We start from the raw sequence: 24,815 nt of genomic DNA on the forward strand, positions 1-24,815 counted from the left end.
GCATTTCATGGGGCTCATAGGCCTACCTGAGCAATACATATACAGTAAGTGCAATACTACCATGCAACCTTACTATGTCAGAAAAGCCATGTGGAACTGGTAATGTGATGCAAGCATAATCTACCCCGTAATCATAATTTGTGTGAATAAAAGTTATAGTAAATAGGAAAACATTTTTGGTGTTTTTTTTAAAACTGCCATAGAGTGTTTATTTCAGCTGGAAACTGTAGTGAATTGTACAGTTTGTATAGGTATGTTTTTGGGCAGAGGCTTGTTTTTCCATTGAGCCTATGTGACTGGTGTAACAGAGCTGGTGCAGAATTAACCAATCAAAAAGGTCAATGTTACCTGCAGAATTCTGTCTGTTGGCATTCACAATTTATCATAATTGCTCAGATGGTGCAGTGGGCCACCTACTAAAACTACTATAATATAAAGAAATATTAGCAATATAGCCAGAATACATGGCAAATTTTGAATGACCATCAATGGAAAAAAAAATGCTTTTCAGTTTGTAGACTTCTGTTAGTAGTGGCTAAAAGGGTTACCCAGTTTGGTTACACTTCCAAGTAGGAAGTGTTACTGGATTAACATCCTTTGTTGATATTGGAAGAGCATTTCAATCAACCAATCACAACCTTCTGATGTCATTAGTGTGTGCCAACCAAACAATGGTCAATCCATTTGGACGAATCCCTTGTTTTCATCTAGACACACCGCCATGAGGTACGATATTCCATCTGTCTTCTTTCGTTTCCCCCTCTCTGTAACCCAAATTTTAATTTGATCGTAACCTTTACAACACATAAGCAGGAGAACATAAATGATACCTGATGCCTCTGCCAAAGTGGCTTTGTAGTTGCCACACATCCATTTGTTAAAGTAAAGCATTCTAGGACTGAGCTGGTAATACTGGTTTAATTTATGGAAATTTCACCTACCTGTACGTCACTTAACTGAACATTCAATGCTTTATGCCTATTCTAACTTACTGTTAAACTATTTGCAATAGACATTCCTGGTTTGTTTCGTGACCCAAATTGCCATAGATTGTGTTTTTTTTTACACACACACACACACACACACACACACATGCATGCACAGACAATACATAGAGCTGCTGTGCCGAGACCCCATTGATGACTGCCTAGACATGCATTATGCATCAGCAGCGTTCGCTGAATTAAAGAGGCAAAGAATCAGTGGTATGCTGTGTCTCAGTGCACTTACATCACCTTAGCTTATTCTCACCGGCGTGTTATTTCCTCCTTGATGAAACACAAAATTAAATGTGTGGCCCTGAGAGCAAATGAAAAAGAAATGGATGAGAACAGATATAAACGCAGACAAGTGCCTCTTGGAGGGCGCTACCCACAACACACAGGATAGTGCTAGACTTAAAATGTTGATCTATCCGTATGATTGAGGGTTTGTTTAACCCTCTCTGCTCAGCACAAACCACTGATGTAAAGTGCTAGGAGGCATCATTACATTCACTTTATCAGACGCAGACAGCATTGATGTGTATCCTGGTGGAGTACTATATAAGCGAACACCTTTTAGTTGGAAGAATGGAGCTGAATATTCAAAGCCTCATTATGTAAACATGTTCTGGTTTAAAAGCTCGGACTGTTAGATGTTTCTTAAGCAGACATATCAGTCCGGTATGTGCTTTTAATTCACACTTTGCACCTAGAGATGAGTATGGTCTGCAATTAGAATGAATCCAGAGGCAAACTAGAGTGGATCAAAATGAAAATGGCTACCACGTAGGCAATTTGTTTGAAAGGCGCATAATAAATATGTTGGCTCCAGGACCAAAAGCTTATAATGAATGCATAAACCTCTTTAAAAGACACTTTAACAGTTAGAACACTCATTTGTGTTATAAAACTATATAATGAATCAGCATACAATGTGAGCAATTAAAGGAGTAGTTCACCAAAAAGTAAAAGTTTAGCTTCAAATATATATGAAATTGATTTCATCAGTAAGAACAGACTTTCTGAGCTGCATTTTTTTCAATACAGTGAAAGAGGATGGTACAGTGGCCCAGCAGTGCACGACACAACGAAATTGCCACAACACAATGGATAGGACTAATTTTGTTGTGTTGTGCTAATTTAGCTGTGTTGTGGCTTGTTTCCATTGTGTTGTGCTAATTTCTTTGTATTGTGGCTTGTTACCGATTTGTTGTGCCAATTTCGTTGTGTTGTGGCTTGTTTCCGTTGTGTTGTGACTTTTTCCCGTTGGGTTGCAACTTGTTTCTGTTGTGTTGTTGCTTGTTTCCATTGTTGTGCTAATTTCATTGTGTTGCGGCTTGTTTCCGTTGTGTTAAGGCTTGTTTCCATTGTGCTGTACTAATTTAATTGTTACAACTTGTTTCTGTTGTGTTGTTCTAAATTAATTTCATTGTGTTGTGGCTTGTTTCTGTTGTGTTGTTCTAAATTAATTTAGTTGTGTTGCGGCTTGTTTCTGTTGTGTTGTTCTAAATGAATTTCATTGTGTTGTGGCTTGTTTCTGTTGTGCTGTGCTAATTTCATTGTGTTGCGGCTTGTTTCTGTTGTGCTGTGCTAATTTCATTGTGTTGCGGCTTGTTTCTGTTGTGTTGTTCTAATTTCATTGTGTTGCAGCTTGTTTCTGTTGTGCTGTGCTAATTTCATTGTGTTGCGGCTTGTTTCCGTTGTGTTGTGCTAATTTCATTGTGTTGTGGCTTATTTCCGTTGTGTTGTGCTAATTTCATTGTGTTGTAGCTTGTTTCCGTTGTGTTGTGCTAATTTCATTGTGTTGTGGCTTGTTTCTGTTGTGCTGTGCTAATTTCATTGTGTTGTGGCTTATTTCCGTTGTGTTGTGCTAATTTCATTGTGTTGTGGCTTGTTTCCGTTGTGTTGTGCTAATTTCATTGTGTTGTGGCTTGTTTCTGTTGTGCTGTGCTAATTTCATTGTGTTGTGGCTTATTTCCGTTGTGTTGTGCTAATTTCATTGTGTTGTGGCTTGTTTCCGTTGTGTTGTGCTAATTTCATTGTGTTGTGGCTTGTTTCTGTTGTGCTGTGCTAATTTCATTGTGTTGCGGCTTGTTTCCGTTGTGTTGTGCTAATTTCATTGTGTTGTGGCTTGTTTCTGTTGTGCTGTGCTAATTTCATTGTGTTGCGGCTTGTTTCCGTTGTGTTGTTCTAAATTAATTTAGTTGTGTTGCAGCTTATTTCTGTTGTGCAGTTTGTTTGCAAAAATAGCAGTTGTCATTTACTCCCGACATCTGAGCCACTGAAGATGCAGAGGATTAACATTACTTTCGTTTTTGAAGGGAATGCGCTGGTCTCTGATCTGCCTAAATGCGTCTATGTTCGCGCGAATGATTCGTGATCCAGCTTCATCTACAGAAGAAGTGAGTGTAAGGGTTTTTTTTATGAATCTTTGCAAATCGCCTTTTCTAATATGTGCTATTTAGCCGGTTTCACGGCTGAAGTTTACAGTCTGCTCGTCACCCCACGGAAGAGAGGGGTGGGGTCAGCAGAGCTCATTAGCATTTAAAGCAATATGGACTAAAAAACTGCTTGCTGAATACATAACTGATTTTGACAGGGTTAAAATTTATTTTTTTACACTACCATTGAGAAATTTTAACCAAAATATGTTATAGACTTTCCATTAAGACCATAAAGAATCATATCAACTTGTGGAAAATGGGCATCTGATGACCCCTTTAAATCTACTGGAGCCATACTGTATGTATGAGGAAAACAAATGTTAACTTGTCATTTACAGACAACATTGCCTTGAAAATCTTGCTTGACAGCCGTGGTAACCATTCTAGAGCGAGATAGACATTCTATGTCCTTTCATCTCACTGTACTTTACTTTATATGGATTTTAAATTACAGAAATTTCATTTTTGGACGGGTTATTCCTTTAAGGGAATGAAATAGCTTTTTAGATATAGATCTATTAATGGGGCAAAATCCTTGAGAGCTATAACATAAAGATTTCTACTTTCTCTACTTATTAAGCCAAACATGTATTGGGACCTCGCTGGAGGTTAGGGGCGTTATCTCAGTGGTTGTATAGGGCAGAAGATATATTTTTTTCTTTTTATCTTTTCTTTTTCATTGATGGAATTATTATAATTATTATTATAACTTCTCAGAGAATTGGCTCATATAAAGGGAGTCCTCAAAATGACTCTGTGGCTGTTGTCATCTTTGTTGTCATGGTAACCACTAATAGCAAAATACATTTTTTATAGAGGTCTTCAATTTGTAGTTCCTTTTATATATATATATATATATATATATATATGTATGTGTGTGTGTGTGTGTGTGTGTGTGTGTGAATAGAATTTGAATTAGAAGGTATTCATTTATTTACTTATTTTTGCTGCATCCCTCAGCAATAATATTCATCTAACATGCAACCAATGGAAGGTATAACACATATATCAGTAACACTTTAGGAAAGGAAAAGGAAAGGAAAGGACATGATGTGTGGCCAAGTATGGTATCCCATACGAATTTGTAAAGGGTCTTAAAAGAAAAGGGTCTCACCTCAGTTTTGGTATTGAGGTTGGAAGAGAGCACTGGTCATTCTCTCCCCCTATACAATCCCTACCAGTACCGAGACTCGAACCCACGGCCTTACACGGGTTACACGTCCGACTTTCAAACCGTTAGGCCACGACTGTCCCATCAGTTAAAGGGATAGTTCACTCCAAAAATTAAAATTACCCCATGATTTACACACCCTCAAACCATCCTAGGTGTATATGACTTTCTTCTTTCAGATGAATACAATCAGAGTTTTATTACTTTTTACTTACTTTTACTTTTAGTCATTTAGCAGACGCTTTTGTCCAAAGCGACTTACAAATAAGAAAAAGTAACTAAAACTAAAAGTTACAACTCTATAAATACTATATACCTACATGTTTAAGAAAATAAAGAAATTAAATAAAATTGACACATGCATATAACATTTCAATAATAAACAAATAAATGGAAAAACTAAAATAAAAAGCGATACTTCTATCCCTTGCCGGTGTCCCTGCCCGGTGGAGTCGCACGGTAGAGTTGATGGTCTTTACACTCTTTGGTCTTCACACTAGGAGGGCTTCACACGACGACTGCCGCGACCGCTGCCGCGGTATAATAACGAGCTGATTTTAAACTTTATTTAAAAACTGTTACAATTTTTGAGAAGTGTACACCTACGTAATCCGACTGGAACGCCACTCTAATGAATGTACGAAGGTTAACAGAAGCTAGAGATTACAGTTTATAAAGTTTTAAATATGGATATTTTTCTTACACAAATGCTTCACTTTGCTTCAGAAGGCCTTTATTAACCCCCTGGAGCCATGTGGAGCACTTTTTTATAATGGATAGATGGATGCTTTAAAATCTTGACCAGCAATCACTGCCATTATGAAGCTTGGAAGAGCCAGATTTTAATCATGTACTATATATGTTGAATTTGAACTAAAATATGCATTAGAAGTATTTTTCATTGTTATTTTATGTTATCTAATGTTTTTAATGTTTACATTTTTACCCATATACCACACATTGCCAAACACATTTTAGTTCCTTTTATAAAGCTGGGATTATTTAAAACAGATACTTTTATTGTGTCCTGTGTGTATATACAAATGGGATTTCAATTGGAATATTAATTAATTTATTAGCATTTGCTGCTTGTATCAACTCTTAACATTCACATCCAGCTCATGGAAAATATATAGCAACTTCACATAGACTACTAGATGACAAGCACATTACACACACAATTATACTACTGATTATCATAAAAATGATATCTATCTTCCAAACGTGTGAGTAGCAGAGATAAGAATCAACAAGTGACTAGGCAGTGATTCATGTCAGTGACATGTCATTCTCTCTCAGTGTCTAATGGGTGTGTTGTTAGATTGGAGGAGGGTCCTGCAGAGTCTTGTATGCACAGCTGTAGGGGTACGTCCTTTCTTTCCTTTGTGATGTCCAGTCACCAAGGCCAGAGCTAAAATTACTACAGCTGCAAGCCAATTATCGACCCTTCACAATTCTTCACAGCTTTTCTGTCTGGCAGACGGAAGATGGCAGCTGCTCTAAGAGCTGTGATGGACAAAAAAGCATTTGGCCCGGATCCTTTAGATTGGAGTATGCAGGTTCTGAATAAGAATCGTATCTCATAGATCCATGCTAATGCACTTCATGACACTCTTCAGTGGCTCAGGTGTTTAGTGGTGCAAGACTGTGTATGTGGAATTGCAGATGTGATTTCAAAGCAATTTTACGAGTTGGCAGGACTCCTCTAAACACTTTAGTCTAAATCACTTTTAATTAGGCAAGGAAAAAGCATGAAAACTACAAGTTGCCTAAATACATATTTTGCTGGAGGAGCTCAGATGCTTTTGCCAATAGTTTTTAAAAAAAAAAGTGTATGTGTTTTAGACTGCTGTTTCGATTTAGTTCTTCATATGGATTAAGAGCTTTAACTCAAATTCAAATTGTATTTGTCACATACATATACATACATAGTACAACATGTAGTGAAATGTATTGTACGACTGTCCAACAAATTTTCCAACAAAATTAAGAACTCAATCAGTTTCCTTTTGAGAGAGTGTTAACAATCAATCAGATCCAGCTCTACTCTGGTTGATCTGTGATTCAAATATCTTATCCATTAAAAAAACCTAATGTCTATCTACAACATTTGTGGCATGCAGATAGTTATAACGGATCATGTATTTTTGTATAAATGAGAGGCTAAGGTGTTTACAGTACATACACTATACACTTTCAAGCAAGTGGGCAGCAAAGTGGATAGATGCAAAATATGCTATCATACTGTTTAGAAATGTTATTAATCTCTTACCATTCCTGTCTGTACACAGTTACATCCATTTCAACACGTCATCATGTCACCAACTAAAAATGGATCTTTTTGGTCCGTAACGCTTAAAAAAAAAAAAAAGTTCCACCACCTAGAAAAGCAGCACATTTTCTTACTGATGAACTAAATTCACTGATGAATTAATGGAAGTGCTTTAACAATAGCATCGCAGTTCTGTATCCAGTTTGCATGATAGACTTTCATTTTAAGCTCACTAGTGTAAATGCATTTACTTGTTGAAGGAATTGATAGTATGCAACAAATGTCAAACTAAACATTATTTTGAAGACACTTTTATTGTGACATACATCCGGGTAAAATTGTAAGGCGGGCACTTGGTTTTGCTCATCAGTTATTGATTGGATGGAGGCTAATCTGAATGCAAGCTTGCCATTGTTTGTAAGAAAGGGGTGGGTTTAAGCAGACAACATGACTGGAGAAGTCTGACATATGTCACATGAGAGAAGTCTGTTGTTTCAGTGAAGATTAAATAATAATATTTTGATTTAAAAGAGGCCTATTATGCCCACTGATTATGCCCCCTTTTTACAATATGTAATACAAGTCTCCGGTGTCCCCAGAATTTGTCTGTGAAGTTTCGGCAAAAAATACCCCACAGATCATTTATTAAATCATTTTGAAAATGCCTATCTTGAGTGGAAGCAGAAACGCTTTTTTCGTGCATGTCTCTTTAAATGCAAATGAGCTGCTGCTCCCCGCCCCCTTTTCCAGAATAGGTCTGTGCCTTTACACCTCGTACCTCAGACACTTTGCCAAAAAACGTCTGTTTGGTTTTGATTATCCTGTCTATTTCTCTAAAAGCATGCATTTTAAAGCAATGTTAGTTTAAACTTCCTATATGTGGTTTTCTGAGTGCACACATCCGAAGCATGCACAAAGAAAGCGCCTGTCACACTGCATGTGACTACTAAGCTAAGTTCTCTTTCATATCTTATTGTGCTTAAGGTGTCTATTACACATAAGTTTTTGTTAAAACACACATGAGTTACAAAACAGTCTGTGAAGGTAAACAACTGTGAAAAAACTGCATGTTTATATTAGATCTGTGTTGCAGCAGTGTATTATACAGTAAATAAATCAATAAATTATTTCCATTATTTTCCAATAAATTAAATCCACTGCTTTCATCTCCTCTGAGGTGCTCGTCTGTGCAGCTAAAGACAGAAGAGTTAGCATGCTTTGCCGTAGGTGGAAACATGCAGATTAAAGGGCGGTAATATTATAATAAGATCTGAGCGGTCGTTTTTTTCACAAGCTTGCAGAGAAAGGCTTACCAAAACAAAGTTACTGTGTTGTCCTTTTTCAGGTTTTCTGGGTTGGTAGATGTACCGCCGGGCACCCGTTTATAGCACTTAAACATGGAAAAAGTCTGATTTTCATGACATGTCCTGGGCTAAATGGGCTAAACAAACAAAGATCGTAAATGAATTGTTCACATGCATTTATAAAACAGACAGGGGGAATTTCTTTTTCATGCTGATTAATGTTGCGTTTTGTGGCTTTCAGTCCAAGCATGTTGCCTTTTTATATATATACTTTTCTGTCAACACAATGAAAGTCAGTGGAGTTCAACACAACATTCAGCATCACTTAATTTCATTGTATAGACTAAAACATCTTCTTTTGTGTTTCAGAAAAGAAAGAAATCCATGCAGGTTTGGACTGACATAATGCTGATGGAATTTTCAGAATGTGAACTATCCCTTTATGATTGTTGAACTTGAGTAGAATGCCAACTTTAATATTCCTCAAGCTTTTTGAAGTTTTAATTATGCTTGCTAAACATTGCTGTAATTATTGGCTAATATTATGCAGGCTTTAAAGTGATCAACAAAGATAAATAAATTAATTCATGACTCCATATTTGAATGAAGTACATCTGAATTATTCATAGTTTTAGTTTGGAGTTGCAGCAGTTCTTATATGGGATACATTTATCAAGCAGTTCACCTTTTGTTGCAGTAAAAACAGAACAATGCTATGTGCTATGATTAACATGTCATGGTTATATGTGCTGGGGAAAGTTTAGTGAGAGACGTTAAACAGGTTTCTATTCAATGCACTCTGACTCATTAATGAGCTGGGTAAATGTCACTGTGGAGGTCCAGATTAATTAAAAACCACAGACAGCTGATTACAGGAAAATGACTTACAGATATCCTACCGGCCACTAAGAGTCAAATGCAAAGTTCCGATGAGCTAAATTACACTATTATTGATCGCTAGCAGTAAAATTAGACTGTAATTGCTTCAGCTTGCCTATTACAATGAAACTGTTAAAGATGGAGTAAATCCTACAAACAACATAAAAGGTATCTGTATCCTGGCACTAAATGACAGACATGTGAAAGTAATTTGTGGGACAGTTAGCTCCCTGCTGAGATGTATCTAAATGCAGCATTCAGGGCAGAAAAAGCTTAGATATTAGAGGTTTTTAAACATGCAATACTGCACTTTGCCAGAGAAATGAGAACTTTGCATACTAAAAAAACAAGTTTTGCCAATTATATTAAGAGAATTATGTAAATGAGGCCCTTCTGAAATAAAAGTACATGATGGTGAGTAAAATGCATGAAATCCTATTGACAGCATGAGGAGTCCTACTAAGTCCTGTAAACCCTCAGCCTTATGACATTATTGCATTTATTACGGTATCTGTTGACAGTGGTATGACGTTGAACCAGACAAACCTGATACTGTAAGTCACAGCGTGCCTTTAAATAGCAGCTACTTGTTGCAGATGTCCTTGTTAAGAAGCACCACATGGCAATTAAATTATGTTAGCAGATTGTGGTGATATTTTATTATCATACCCTAAATGATCATTTTTAGAATATAGCTGCTCTATTAGCTGGAGTAGTTTCTTTTGTCTAGTGCCATGTGTGTATTTATCAGGGCAGGGCAGGGCAGAGAAAGCCCTGAGAAACAGAAACTGGCTCCGGTCAAAAGTTGCTGAAACAGAAAAAGGCAGAGGCCCAACACAACTGCCACTGCCAAAATAATACCAGTGACTCATAGTTGCCTTCAAGCCATGCTGCCATTCTCTTCCCTGTTTCAACATGCAGTCTAACCATGAACTTTAATTAAACACGCTATACATAGAGACTACACAATCTCCACCATCTTTTTAAGTGAAAGTTGTGATAGTCTTCAGATCACTCTTTGATGCTGGAAGTGCTATAAAAAAAAGAAAAAGAAAAAAAAAAAGCCTTCTGTCTACCAATTTGTTGGCCAATGTATGGGCAAGCCTGTTTCCAGCATAAAAAATATAAAAAAGGTAATTGTGACTTCCAGGGGGAAAAAGTCAAAACAATGAGGAATAATTCTGACTCCCCCCTCCAAATTACATCTCAAAATTCTGAGTTAACATCTCACAATGAAACTTTTTTTTTCTCTCTTTATTTTATAATATCTTCCAATTAGTTTTTAAAATTTTAATTAGTTATAGTTATTCTGATTTGCAAGATTGTATCTTACATATAAACTCATAAACTTTTTTTTTATTATTCTAAGATGAAAACAAGCTTCCATACAAATAAAAGTATAAAAAAGAATGATATTAAAAAATAAAAAATATGTTAAATTCTATTTTAAAAAAGTATTATTATTATTATTATTGGAAATATCAGGAATTATTAATTTATATTTTTTAATAGCCCTTCATACCAATTAATGAGGGTCTGCAGGGGTCCTCTCTATGACATTGTTTTTCTGTTTTCTTTATTTAATAATAATAATAATAAGACCACGTGAGTTTAAGACCACATTTTCATTAAGAATTTAATTATATAAATTAAGATTATATTGTATCACCCAGACATTTTTGCACCCCAAAAACTGTAAAAGAAATTTGAATTCAGAAATTAAGGTAACACTTCAGTATAGGGACCAATTACCACTATTAACTCGTTAACCTTAAAATAAAGTGTGACTGAAATTAAAAACATACTCATCATATAAAAGGTTTATTCAAGACATTGTATGTAATAATTACATTTTGTGTGTATTTTTAAATAAATTATATATCTGAATAAAAAAAAAAAGTCATATCACTGACAAATGAACTGTAAGGAAAGTAAGTTGCATGTTTAAGGGTTAAGCAAGACATCTCCAGTAAAACAGGCCTGGAGTGACTTCAGCAGATGTCTGCAGGCTTTTTTCCTCCAAGAGAGGGATGGAAGCTGTTTAATACATGCAACGTGGGAGAGGGATCTGCTCTACTCTAATGTAGTATTCCTGCACAACATGAATAAACAAATCTGCCTCGCTGAAACAATACCTGGCAAATCCACTGTTGTCCAAACCAAGTAAAATGTGGGCGCCTCGACCTCTTGGCCAACACAAACCCTCCTGAATTGGTATTCAGGCAACACATTACACATTTTAAAACAAGTGTTTGAGTATCGTAGTGCCAAGACTGGCCATCGGCTTTGTCTGCAGAGCTAGAGCAGAATGCCAATTCAAACACAGTGGTGCAGCAGTAATATTCTCAGAGCTTAGGTCTTGTAGAGCTGAGTGATCGCAGGATGGATTGTGTTATGTAACCACGGCCCGTTCCAGTCTGTTCGCGTCAACCAAAACAGACGGCAGCAGTTTTGAAAGCAGCAGAATGCAAAATTAGACTTCGCAAACAGTAAAATGAATCCTTTGTGTGAGCGTATGGCAGGATGCGCCGCATCTACTGCTCATCCAGATGGCTAACACATGTTCTTTCCTGTTTCTGTCACTCTCTCCCTTTTTTTCCTATGGAAAGGTGATCCACATTAGCTATATAGCCCCAGATATAGCCCCAGTTATATCTGTCTGTTTGGCAAAGCTATATTGTAGCAGCAGTGCAGCGCCTTGATCTAAACTCCACCACTCTGAGCTAAGAACCACCTTTATTCTATTTGGCAGAGGCCTAAATGCGTAGACACACACTCTGACCGCAAAAGAAGGAAAGCTGTAAAACACCCCCACAGTGTTAGGTAGTAAAGTATTGAAAAAGAGGTGGAGGAGAGGTGAAAATGTGTATCAGGTTAATCCTAACAACTGCAAACCATTTTTTTTGCTAAATACGCTATTGATTGAAGCCCATTGATTTGTGCACATGTGTGTGAGCGTATGTGTGTGTCTGTGTGAGTGTGTGTGTGTAAACAGCTGCTCTTGTGACACATTGTCATTCCTGCCAATATCTGTCAGTATGGAGCTCTGAAAATAAATCCTAGGCTTTCAGCTGTCTCAGCCCACACAGAGGAAATTTGAAATCACACAGCAGTTTTAGATAAGAAAGTCACACAGCCTCGATTCCTGCCAGATCCTTCAGCCAAAAACTGCCCAGGCTACAGATGCTGTCCATACTTGCCTCTTTGTTGCATCTATATCAATATTTAGGGAAGGTGTTGGCTGTTTTTGTAGTATTAGGTATGAGAGATACAAAGTAAATGGCTGAAGAATGAAGGCGTACTGTATGAAGATTGAACATTGTTCATTTAGCAGCTCGTATCATGTTTTTCAACAGATGATGATGTCAACTTTGCCTTAAAATATACAATGTTTATTTGGACACATAGACACATATACAGGCACACACACACACACAAACCCCCATCTCTGTTACTTCATTTATAAAGGCGTCCTTTTGCACCTGCAAATCCTTTGACACAATGCAGCTGACTGACAAAGAGGTGAAGCCTTCAATCTCATTGAGGAAACTGACAGCCAATGAGGCTCCCACACAAAAAGGAGAAGAAAATAAGATTCTTTAATGGCATCCAGTGGAACCATAGAATGAAACAGCTCAAAAGAGAGACAAAAAGGAGGGGAGAGAGTACGTGAGGGAGCAAGTGTGTGTTTGAGAGTTGAACACAGGCAGGCCATGCCTAAAGCTACTCAACCCACTCACCAGCCTTCACCAAACACAATATTTCACCAAACAAAGAAAATGTGGCTGCTAAAAGTTCATCCGAGTCGCAAATACATTAATTCAAATGACAGTTATGTGTTCAGTTAAGCTAACGCTCCTCTTCACAAGCTCTCAACTGTAGTTTCATGCCATGAATAAACCTAATAGATTAAATCAGCCTCAGGAACTGTTTGCTTTGTCGGACCTACCTGATTTGGGAGAGGAGTTGTTGTTAAAATATGCAAAATGAACATGATAATGAACGTCATTAACATTAGATAAGCACTTACCAAAAGTGGGTCATTTAATGCTTCTTAAGATTCATTGTTAAGGGAATTAACACAGGGCTAAACTTGAATATCAAGTTTTGTCAAGTCACCTTTATTTATATAGTGCTTTGTACAGTTCTAAACAGGAAATAACAGAATCAATCATGCACATGACTAATCAAAAACAGATTTTTTTATGCTTTGGAAAGAAAGATTGTAAAAATACTATTTTGAAGAAAACCTTTTGAAAATAATGATTACCAAGTGCACACACATGTATTCAAAGTGTAAGAATATATATTATTACTTTTTTTCTTGCAATTCTGAGAGAAAAAAGTACGATTTGTGAGATTTAAACTAAGAATTGCGAGATGTACACTCGGAAAGGCAAGACAAAGTCTTGAAATTGCGCATTTATATCAAATTTTTTTCTCACAAAATTTCTTCTCAGTTTTGCAAAGTTATTTATTTAGATCTCTGGCTTTTGTTTTCTGAATTGCTAGAAAAAAGGCACAGTTGTGAAAAATAAACTCAGAATTGCGAGAAAATATTGATGAATTCTAAAGTCGTGATTACTTTTTTATTTTTTCTTCCATGGCGAAAACAAGCTTCCATACATTTGTCATTGACCCACACAAAAAATATAGTGCTTTATACAATTCTACACAGGACATAATAGAATCAATCATGCAAACTTCTTCAAATATGACACAAATTCAAATTTGTTTTTTTCAGTGACCATCCATCTATTATGAAACAGTTTGTATCAAGTATTATTCTATCAAGTTCTGAATCAGAATCTGAATTGACTGAAATAAGTTTCTAATTGTAACAGCATTATTTCTTTCATTCAGCCCCTGTCCATGTGACAAACCACCTCTCTCAAACAGTGAAAAGATGACAAGATGTGCTTTGTCAGACACCTGGGATAAGACTCATGTGGACCGGCCCTCCCTCTGCAAATAAAAGCACCATGTGTCTAAAAGATGCGCCTTGGAGGAAATGAATCCTGCACAGCAATAAGATGGTGAGCTCTGTAGGCCTTTATCTGATAATCGCCTCTATTATCCAGACTATGGATAGTGCTGCAAGTCTAATTTGAAATGATAGTCTGTGTGGTGTGAACAAAGACGAGGTGTCACCTGGAATTTCACTATAGTCAAACAGGCTGTTATATTATGTTGAATTAAGCTGATTTGGAACAAGCTTTTACAATGAAGTTCCTATAGGATTTGGAAAATAATTTGTGGGCGAACTCTGTAAAAAGTGTAGCAAGCGATTGCATCGGTTAAACTGCACACATAAACCAGAAGCGCAGGAAAGCAAATCTTATGCTGAAAAAACCAAAAACCCATTCTCAAACACTATAAGATGCATATAGTGTGGTAGCATAAGCCCAGAGGTCCCTTGGGGTTATGGGAAAAAAAGTCTAATGTCGGATTTGACAGTTCTGACATTTGTAGGCCGATAACGACTGACTGCACTGACTGATACCCATTTTCCTTTAAAATGGTGCTGGTAAATGTGAGTTGAGGGGTCTGTAAGATTTTTTTAATAAGGGACAACACAAACTATGAAAACATATTTTATTACATAAACAATTTATACATAGAAAAAAATTAAAGTTTCGATTCATCAAAATATCCACCATTAGCAGCTATTACAGCTTTGCATAATCTGGGCATCCGAGCTATCAGTTCAAACATTCAACATTGACTTTGAATTGACTTTGACTATTCAAACATTGACTTTGAATTGGCAATCAATTGTTGAAGCTACAGTATTAAGGTGTGCTGACCCAAAACTCTTTTAAAAACCTGGGCCAAGTTTAAACCAGTAACCAGGCATCACAGCTGGCAAAGTGTAACATGTCTGGTTTTCTGTTTTCCCCTGTGACCTAGTTTTCCCCATTCAGTTTAATTAGTCATTCAGTTCACCTGTGTTTGCAATTATCTCATTAGTCTCCTATGTTTGGTCCATCCTTTATAAGTCTTCAGTTCTCCCTGTGTATTCGTCCGTTCTCGTCTATGTAAGCTTGATTTATTGTCTACCTTTTGATATTCTGATTAAAATACCTTTTGTTTGTATCACCGTCGTCTGCCTGCAGTTGTGCCTCATCAGCCCGTGACAGAAGAACGGACCAATTTTTTGCGGCATTTTTTGTTCCCCTATTTTTTCCTCCCCCTTTCCCATGGATAATCCCAACATTGCCCTGCTCTGCCTGGAGCAGAGGGACCGCTCCCTAGAAGATTACACCAGGGATTTTGTGGAATTGGCGTGCCTAACGCACTATCCTGACCGCTCGCTTTGTGTATTTTACATCGCCAGCCTTAGCGAGCGGTCTAAGGCACGCCTCCCCGGGAGCGGTCCTCGGAACAACTTTGCCGCATGTGTGGAGTGGGTGCTGGAGAACAATGGACTATTCTTCTCCGTCTGCCCCGCTGATGAGGACTTCTCCAGCCTCACTCCAAAACCAGTGACCAGCCAGCCTTTCTCCTACTGCACGGAGATTTCGCCGGAGCCCACTCCAGATGGAGAGCCTGTGCCTGCCATGACACGTGAGCCAGATCCGAGACCCGTGATCGAGCCTATCGTCACCCCGGAGCCTGAGCTCCAGGAGTGGTCTGACCAAGTGCGTGAGCCGGCAACATCGTCCGTCCCCGAGGGAATCCTAGTGGAGATCGAGGGCTTGGAGGGAAGCCCCGCCCAAGCTGAGGGTGAGCTGCAACTGGCCACTGGCAATTATTCCGAAGAACTTAAGGACATCTTCATGTGGGATCTTATTGACTGGTTTGGGGAGGCATTACCCAGCCCTGTATCTCCTGTGTCTCCGCTGGTTCCGTCCAGCCCTGCATCTCCTGTGCCTCCGCTGGTTCCGTCCAGCCCTGAATCTCCTGTGCCTCCGCTGGTTCCGTCCAGCCCTGAATCTCCTGTGCCTCCGCTGGTTCCGTCCAGCTCGAATCCTCTTGTGTTCCCTCCCAGCCTCCCTCTCCCGCCTCCTCTCAAGCCAGTCAGTTCCTCTACCCTAGTCCCGCTGGTGCCTGTCAGCCCCTCAGCTCACCCTCAGTCTGCGCCAGCTGGGCGCCCTGAGCCATCGCCTCGGGACTTTCACCTGCCAGCTCTGCCAAGGTGTGAGGATTCCCTGTCTCCACCTCTAGCCTCCGAACCCCGGACTCCATCTCGGCCCTCCGAACCATCGGCTCCACCTTGGCTCATAGCTCCATCACCTCCACCGGGGCCCGTCCTCCCAACTGCTTCACCGGGCTCCCTCGTCCCTCCGGCTCCGCCTTGGTCAGTCGTCGACCATCCGCCGCCTTGGGGCTCCATTCCTGCGGCTACACCTAGTCACTCCTCCCCTTCGGCGCTGTCAGGCTCCTCCTTCCCATCAGCGTAACCTTCATCCTCCGTCACTCCGGCTCCGCCGCGGCATTCCGGTTCCCCGCCTCCACCTCAGTCGCCTGAGCCTCGGACTCCGCCTTGGCCCTCCGGATCCTTAATGTCACCCTGGCTCTCCATCTGCTCGGTTCCATCCTGGGCTCCCCTTCCATCGGCTCCATCTCCGTCAGTCGTCCCCAGGGTGTCGTCAAGGCCTTCTCCACCCTGGCTCCTCCCTCCCTCGACTCCGCCCTGGGGCCTCTTCCTGGCTGGTCTCTGGATTTTCATCGGACTCCTCCTGCTCCTGGCTTCCCCTTGGCACCTCCCACCCTCCACTCCCCCATGGACTTCTTTTTTGGACTCTCTCTTGTTGTTTTTTTTGTTGTTTTTTCTGCCACCCTCCTGCTCCACATCCTCCTCCAGAGCCCCCACCCTCCCTCCTCAGTTATTATATGACGACGTGGGATCACGCCTTGCCGGGAGGGGGCGAACTGTAACATGTCTGGTTTTCTGTTTTCCCCTGTGACCTAGTTTTCCCCATTCAGTTTAATTAGTCATTCAGTTCACCTGTGTTTGCAATTATCTCATTAGTCTCCTATGTTTGGTCCATCCTTTATAAGTCTTCAGTTCTCCCTGTGTATTCGTTTGTTCTCGTCTATGTAAGCTTGATTTATTGTCTACCTTTTGATATTCTGATTAAAATACCTTTTGTTTGTATCACCGTCGTCTGCCTGCAGTTGTGCCTCATCAGCCCGTGACACAAAGGGGCATGTCTGAATTTGACATTTGTATATATTGCCATTATTATTGGTTTTATTGCTGGTCTTCAATGATAATGTCAAGTTACTTTAATGTATTTGCACCAACAAATGATAAGGATTTATGCTGATATCGTTCAAAACCACACTTTCCAAACTTTTGGAGGGCAGTGTACCAGTAGCTGTGGTTGCCAGAAATTTACCGTAAAATATATGGTAGCAACATTTAGTTTTTACAGATTTCACAGTTAAAAAACTGTATTTCATTAACTGATATAATATTAATATACCATTAATATGCCACTTTTTAACAAGATGAGGAGGGAAATACTCATATAAGGTGCACAGTGTCATTAACATAAATAGTCTACTAAACACCATCATAGTAACATGCATGACATTAAAATAATGCAATAAACATTAATTTAACAACATTATATGAAAGATAAAACCCTAATGTATACAACTGATAAGAAAAAATAACAGTTATTTCAATGAAAAAAAACCCCATTAAATGTGAAATGTCATGCAGTGAATTCTGGAAACTTATACACTGTAAATTATACAATGACTTGTTCTTTTTCACTTCCAAAAAAACATATTTCTAACAGTATTTTACTGTAAAATTACATCAAATGTAATTACAGTTATTCCCTGTATTGTCACAGATCGGCCGGGCTCCATCACCAACCCATCACAGCAATCTCTGTCACCTGAGTTTTGAATCACACCACCTGCACCTCATCAGCACCCAATCAACTCCGCACTACATAAGCACACACCCCACTCCAGTTCATTGTCCGATCTCGACTTAACGAAGTGGACTCTCTCAGCTCTTCGCTGTTACTCACCTGGGGGCATATTACAGAAAGTTTCTTATCTTAGGTCTTAACTTAAGATATTAAATGTTAAATTAGGATTTTTCGCAAATTTGTATTACAGAAGCAAATCTTAACTTGATTTGGGATTCTTATCCTATCTTACAAAATAGTATGTTATCTCTAGTTAGGAAATCTTAAATGGCATAATCAAGCTCGACAATCCACTTTCAGGTCTGTTACCAAGCAACCAACACTGCGTAGCTGCTGATGAGGTAAACAAAATAATAGAAGCTACTTCACTTTGAAAATCGCCTTTTGCCAAAAAAACGTAAGGCATTAGTCACTTGCAATACAACCAGTAATGCTCCGCGACACTTTTGTTGGTCTCTATAATGCTGGTTGCAGTTCCTGTGCTAACTGTAATATGTTGTGTGGTAGTCTGTAATTACTTGTAAGTGTTTTGTCATCAAAATATAATACATCTTCAGGGTCCTCCAAGAGTCTTTCTACCAATAAACATCTTCGTTCTTCATTTTCAACTATTAATAAATATAATACCATTGTCAGACAACACAGTTGTAAGCGTTCTTTCCGTTAGCTTTCAAATAATTTTGAAGTTAGGACAGCTGTGGGGTTGTCCTAAAGTAAAGGCAGTTTTTAGTTTTTTTTTGTCAAGTTAGGAGGTTTCTGTAATACCCCTTTCCAATCTGTAGTTAAGTATCAGTATCAAGCCTTTACTCACCTTCAACTGCCATATTCGCTCTTCTGCTGAATCAATAAACATCCTGCTTATTTTACTAATCCTCTGTGACCTGACTACTTCCGTAACAGAAGATCGGACCGTAAACAGAGTGATTCAGCATGAGTCAACCGGACCCTTTCCAGGAACTCGTCGATAATCTCCAGCGAGTTCTAACTCCTGCACCTCCTCCATCACTGCCGGTCACGTCCGTATCCACCACCGCCACTTCTTCACTACCGGTAATCGCCAGTCCCATGGCCAAACCAGCACCCTTCTCTGGTGTGGCGGAGGAGTGCAACGGTTTTCTATTACAATGTTCACTCTGCATTGAGATACAACCTTACTTATATCCCACAGAAGGTCCAAGATCGCATTCATCGTCTCTCTCCTTTCTGGCAAAGCGCTTCAGTGGGCTGAGACGATCTGGGCTCAATCGGGTAATGTGACTCAATCATTTGATAACTTTTTCACTCATTTCAGAGAAGTTTCCGGAAGGTCCTCCGGTGACACCTCCGTTAGTGATCAGCTGTACCATCTCTGAGAGGGGTCCCTGTCCACCAATGAGTATGCCTTAAGATTTCGAACCCTTGCTGCTGCCAGTGGATGGAATGAGCGATCGTTCATAACCACTTACCGTCAAGGTTTGGAGCCCAGATTACTTCTACAACTAGCTGGTTATGATGATACCTGTGGCCTGGAAAGTCTGATTCAACTCTCTATTCGCTGATTCACACGCATGCAATCATGTTTCGAGGAACAAGCCATGCTTAACCATTGCACTCCCCCACTGCGTCACTCAGAGACCAACCATCCTCCAGAACCAGTCCCAGAACCCAGAGGTGACTCACGAGAGAACTCTGTCTTTATTGTGTAAATGCAGGGCATATGATCTCCACATGCCCCACTCGACCTCCACGATTGTTGGTGACTGCTATTCAACCTATCCCAAAAAATATGAAACCCCTTGTTATTGTGGTAACTCTTATTGCACCCAATGTCTCCATTCCAGTCCATGCCCTTCTCGACTCGGGTTCTGCCGGGAACTTCATATCCGGTAGCCTCTGTCGCCAGCTCAAGATCCCTACAACCCACAACTCCAAAATCTACCAAGTCCACTCAGTGACTGGAAAACCTCTCAGTCGGCACAATGTCAAACTCCTGGCTGGCTCTGTACACCTTCGAGTAGGTCTCCTGCACGAAGAGGATCTTCATTTACTGGTTCTGGAGGAAGCCACCACCGATATCATACTCGGCAGACCCTGGTTTGCACTTCATGAACCTCAAATATCCTGGCGCTCGGGAGACGTCCTGAAGTCAGGCCTTAAATAACATCACTGTCTAGTTCCGTTATCCCCTTCCTCTCGTCCCAGCAGCCTTGGAACATCTCCGTGGTGCCACTATCTTCACAAAACTCGACCTCCGCAGCGTGTATAACCTCATCCGGATATATGAGGGGACGAATGGAAAACAGCCTTTGTGACCCCTACTGGCCACTATGAATATCTGGTGATGCAGTATGGCCTAGTCAACGCCCCCTCCGTATTCCAGGACTTCATGCATGAGGTGCTCCGAGAGTATCTCCACCGCTTCGTCCTAGTATATATCGACGATATCCTCATCTACTCTCGGAGCCTGGCCGAACATCGCCACCACGTTGCGGAGGTCCTCCAACATCTACAACAGTTCCAGCTCTTCATCAAACGAGAGAAATGCTCATTCCACCAAACTTCTGTACAGTTCCTGGGTTATCACATTGACAGTAGTGGTATCCGAATGGATGAGGGAAAGGTGGAATCCATCAAGTCCTGGCCCACACCAACCACCATTAAAGAACTTCAAAGATTCCTAGGATTTTCCAATTTCTATCGTCGGTTCATTCAAGACTACAGTACCCTCACCAGTCCACTTACCAACCTACTCCGCAACAAGCCCAAGTCTCTGTCCTGGTCTCCAGCAGCCGACGAAGCATTCACAAGCTTCAAGGAAACCTTCACCAAAGCTCCTATCCTCGTGCATCCTGATCCCCAGAAACCGTTCATCGTCGAAGTGGATGCTTCAACAATGGGGGTAGGAGCTATCTTATCCCAGCAGCAGAGGAACCCCGCAAAACTCCATCCATGTGCCTTCTTTTCACGGAAACTCAGCCCGGCGGAACGCAACTACGACATCGGCAGCAGAGAACTCCTCACCATAAAACTCGCCCTGGAAGAGTGGAGACATTGGTTGGAGGGGGCCCAACATCCTTTTTCCATACTTACAGATCACAAGAACCTGCAGTATCTGAGGGAAGCAAAGAGGCTCAATCCACAACAGGCTCACTGGGCATTATTCTTCACACGCTTCAATTTCTCCATCTCTTATCGCCCAGGACCCAAGAACACCAAAAGCGGATGCCCTGTCGCGCCTCTATGCTCCCGAAGAGAATGAGGAAGTAACGGAGCCCATAATCCCTGAAAGTATGTTTGTCAGTCCCATCCAGTGGAATCCCGAATCCGCTCCCTCTTCCAATGCCTCCACTGCCACTCTGCTGGGCTGTCCTCCAGGTGCACAGTATGTTACACAAACTCAACACACTCCCCTCATTCACTCGATGCACTCATCACTGGGCACTGGCCACCCTGGGGCCAACGCTACCCTCTCGCTGATAAAGGACCGCTACTGGTGGCCCAATATGGCTAGGGATGTGAGAAGGTTCGTCCAGGGTTGTGAAGAGTGTGCCATCTCCAAAAGTCCTTGCCATCTTCCAGCCGGCAAGCTCCTCCCGCTGCCCATTCCCAGCCGGCCATGGTCACACCTAGGGGTCAATTTCATCACTGACTTGCGAGCCTGTAACAGTAATACATGCATTCTGGTGGACGTGGATCAATTCTCCAAATCCTGCCAACTGATCCCCCTCAAAGGTCTGCCTACGGCAATGGAAACCGCTGAACTGATGTTCAACCATGTCTTCAGGTATTTCGGCCTCCCCGAGGACATAGTGTCAGACAGAGGTCCCCAATTTATCTCCGAGTATGGAACAACTTCTTCAAGCTCCTAGGTGTGACCGTAAGTTTATAGTCTGGATACCACCCTCAGACAAACGGGCAGACGGAGAGGAAGATCCAATATGTGCCTGCCTTGCAAGAAGCTCGCTCCCAGATTCATTGGCCCCTTCACCATTCGGAGACAGATTAACCCGGTCACCTTTCAATTGAATTTACCAGCACATTACAGAATTAATCCCACCTTCCATGTTTCCCTCCTGAAACCTTATAACTCTCCTGTCTCCACAGAGCCCGGCCCGAGTTCGGAACCCCCCTCTCCCGCTGATTCTGGAGGATGGAGCCATTTACGAGGTCAGAACAATCCTGGATTCCCGACGCCGTGGTGGTCAGCTGGAATACCTTGTGGACTGGGAGGGGTATGACCCAGAGGAGAGGTCGTGGGTTCCCAAGGACGACATCCTGGACCCAGCTCTCATCACTGACTTCCACACTAATTTCCCCGATTGACCAGCACCCAGACCCAGAGGTAGACCACCACGTCGTCGGGCCGTGGAGAGGGGGGTAATGTCACAGATCGGCCGGGCTCCATCACCAACCCATAACAGCGATCTCTGACACATGAGTTTTGAATCACACCACCTGCACCTCATCAGCACCCAATCAACTCCGTACTACATAAGCACACACCCCACTCTAGTTCATTGTCCGATCTCGACTTTATGAAGTGGACTCTCTCAGCTCTTCCCTGTTACTCACCTGTTTCCTACCTGCTAACGTACTTACCTCCTGCTCCCCTCCTTCATTGATCCTCCGTGTCTCCATTGTCAGTCCTCCTCCTGCGATTATCCTCCATCGTCTCCATCATTGTAACAGTTTATTGCATATTAAAAATCAAATTAACAAATTAATAATTTTAACCGGGTGACCGGGCTAATCTGTCTCCGAATGGTGAAGGGGCCAATGAATCTGGGAGCGAGCTTCTTGCAAGGCAAGCACATATTGGATCTTCCTCTCCGTCTGCCCGTCTGGGGTGTGTGCTGCCACAAGTCTTCCACGAGTTCCTGGCAAGATACAACATCCTTCAGTATATCCTTTCTGCTACACATTCAGTATCAAGTCTCTACTCAACTTCAACTGCCATATTCGCTCTGCTGAATCAATAAACATCCTGCTTATTTTACTAATCCTCTGTGTCCTGACTACTTCTGTAACATTTATATAGTATGGAAACTTTGTTAACCAATTAACAAGTTTTTACTGTAGCATTTTTACAATCTTTTACTTTAAAAAAAATCATAAATATTTTTAAATTGTATAAATGCATTTACTGTCAGTTTTGATCAGTTCAATGCATCCTCTGAATGAAAATTATTAATTTACTTTGATTTTTAATATGCAATAAACTGTTACAATGATAGATTTCTATCCCTTGACCACACGTCAATATTTTAGTCAGGCAAAACAAACAATAGGGTGAACATATTTCCTAATTAATCCCAAATCTACTTTTAAAGGAGCACTAACTGTTTAAAATGATTAGATTTTTTAAAAATATCATAGTTCATCTCAAAAATGAAAAAATTAATTTACTCACCCTTAAGTCATTACAAACCTTTATGACTTTCTTTCTGCTGTGAAGCACAAAAATGACAAAGGTGAGTAAATAATGACTGAATTTGCATTTTTGGGTTATCTAGCCCTTTAAGACCCGTTTACATAACTCAATCAAAACGAGTGCCTTTCCAAAACATGCTGACTGCTACTGAAACTGTAGGAGTTAGAGGATTGAATTTTGTTTGCACATACCTGATATGACTATGCTGAGCATTGAGCATTAAGTTATTACTGATGTTATATTTATTGAGCATTTCATTCATACCGGTTTAAAATGAATACTGCATTAACCTAGATCCTTCTGGGGTTTAAACTACATGGGGTTTTTACAACAACATAAACTCATATTTCTAAAGGGCATCTAGGGAGAGGCCCGTTTCTATTTGAACAAGACACAGTCACTCAAAAGAGACTAATATGACAAGTCAGTAGTTGCACATTATGTATTTTCTCAGCCCCGCCCACCAACCTGCGTATTTCATCAGTTCAGCCCTCTGCTACTTCACTAGAATGATTTAATGTCCATATCCTTTTCAAAGCCGCTTTACGATTGTCCACGATGAGAAATGACTCTAGTCTCCTTTTATAAGGTTAAGACAAAAAGTGACAGGGCAATACCTGTAAACGGGCCGATGAGTCTGGGAAAGACAGAAGGCCTAACGTCAGTTTGGTTGGATTTATCATATCTGCTCTAGTAATCCTTAACACAAAGCCTGGATGAGTGCTGTCTTTGTGTGTGTCAGAATAGCAGGCTTGCAGAACAAGCCTTGGCGTGTATTTTCTTTTTTCTCTTTTTTTTTTCTTTGTTCAGCGGTAACACTGTGGCAGGTACGGAATCTTAGGTTACAGTGAGGATATCTTCTGACAGCATGGAGGTGTTGAGGGTACTGGGTGGGGTGGGCCGGAAGGTTGATGTGGAGCATAGCAACAATGCGCATCTACAGCTAAAGTGTCTAAAAAAACTTAAAATAATCTACTCATGAAGCAATATAAGATATTAAGACTAGTTGAAAGAGAATGGATGTTTAACCTTAAAAAGCCTGCAGTATCATATTTGATGCCAAATCTTAAATAAAGGTCTATCAAATAAAGGTCTGTAAATGATCAAAACTTCTGACAAACCTGTTGTACACAATCTACTTCATGCTTTCTGTTGTCTGATTGAAACGTTTAGTAGAATTTTATAATTATGTACTAATATTTTTGTAATATTTTATAATTATATATAATTACACTTTAATTATAGTAATTATACTAAATTATACTGCTAATAAATTAGTATAACTGTAAAACGTCCACCTTCAGGTTGTGGTATTTTTGGTATCGCATGCTTTTCTGCTGTGAAATCTTTACTGATTTTATGGCGTAAATGTATTATAACTTTCATATTGTTAGTTATATTTTAAGACAAACACTTACTGGACTGAAGCAGTTTCAGTTTACTTAATCCATATACATA

The sequence above is a fragment of the Barbus barbus genome (assembly GCF_936440315.1).
Source record: "Barbus barbus genome assembly, chromosome: 23".
Taxonomy (NCBI): domain Eukaryota; kingdom Metazoa; phylum Chordata; class Actinopteri; order Cypriniformes; family Cyprinidae; genus Barbus; species Barbus barbus.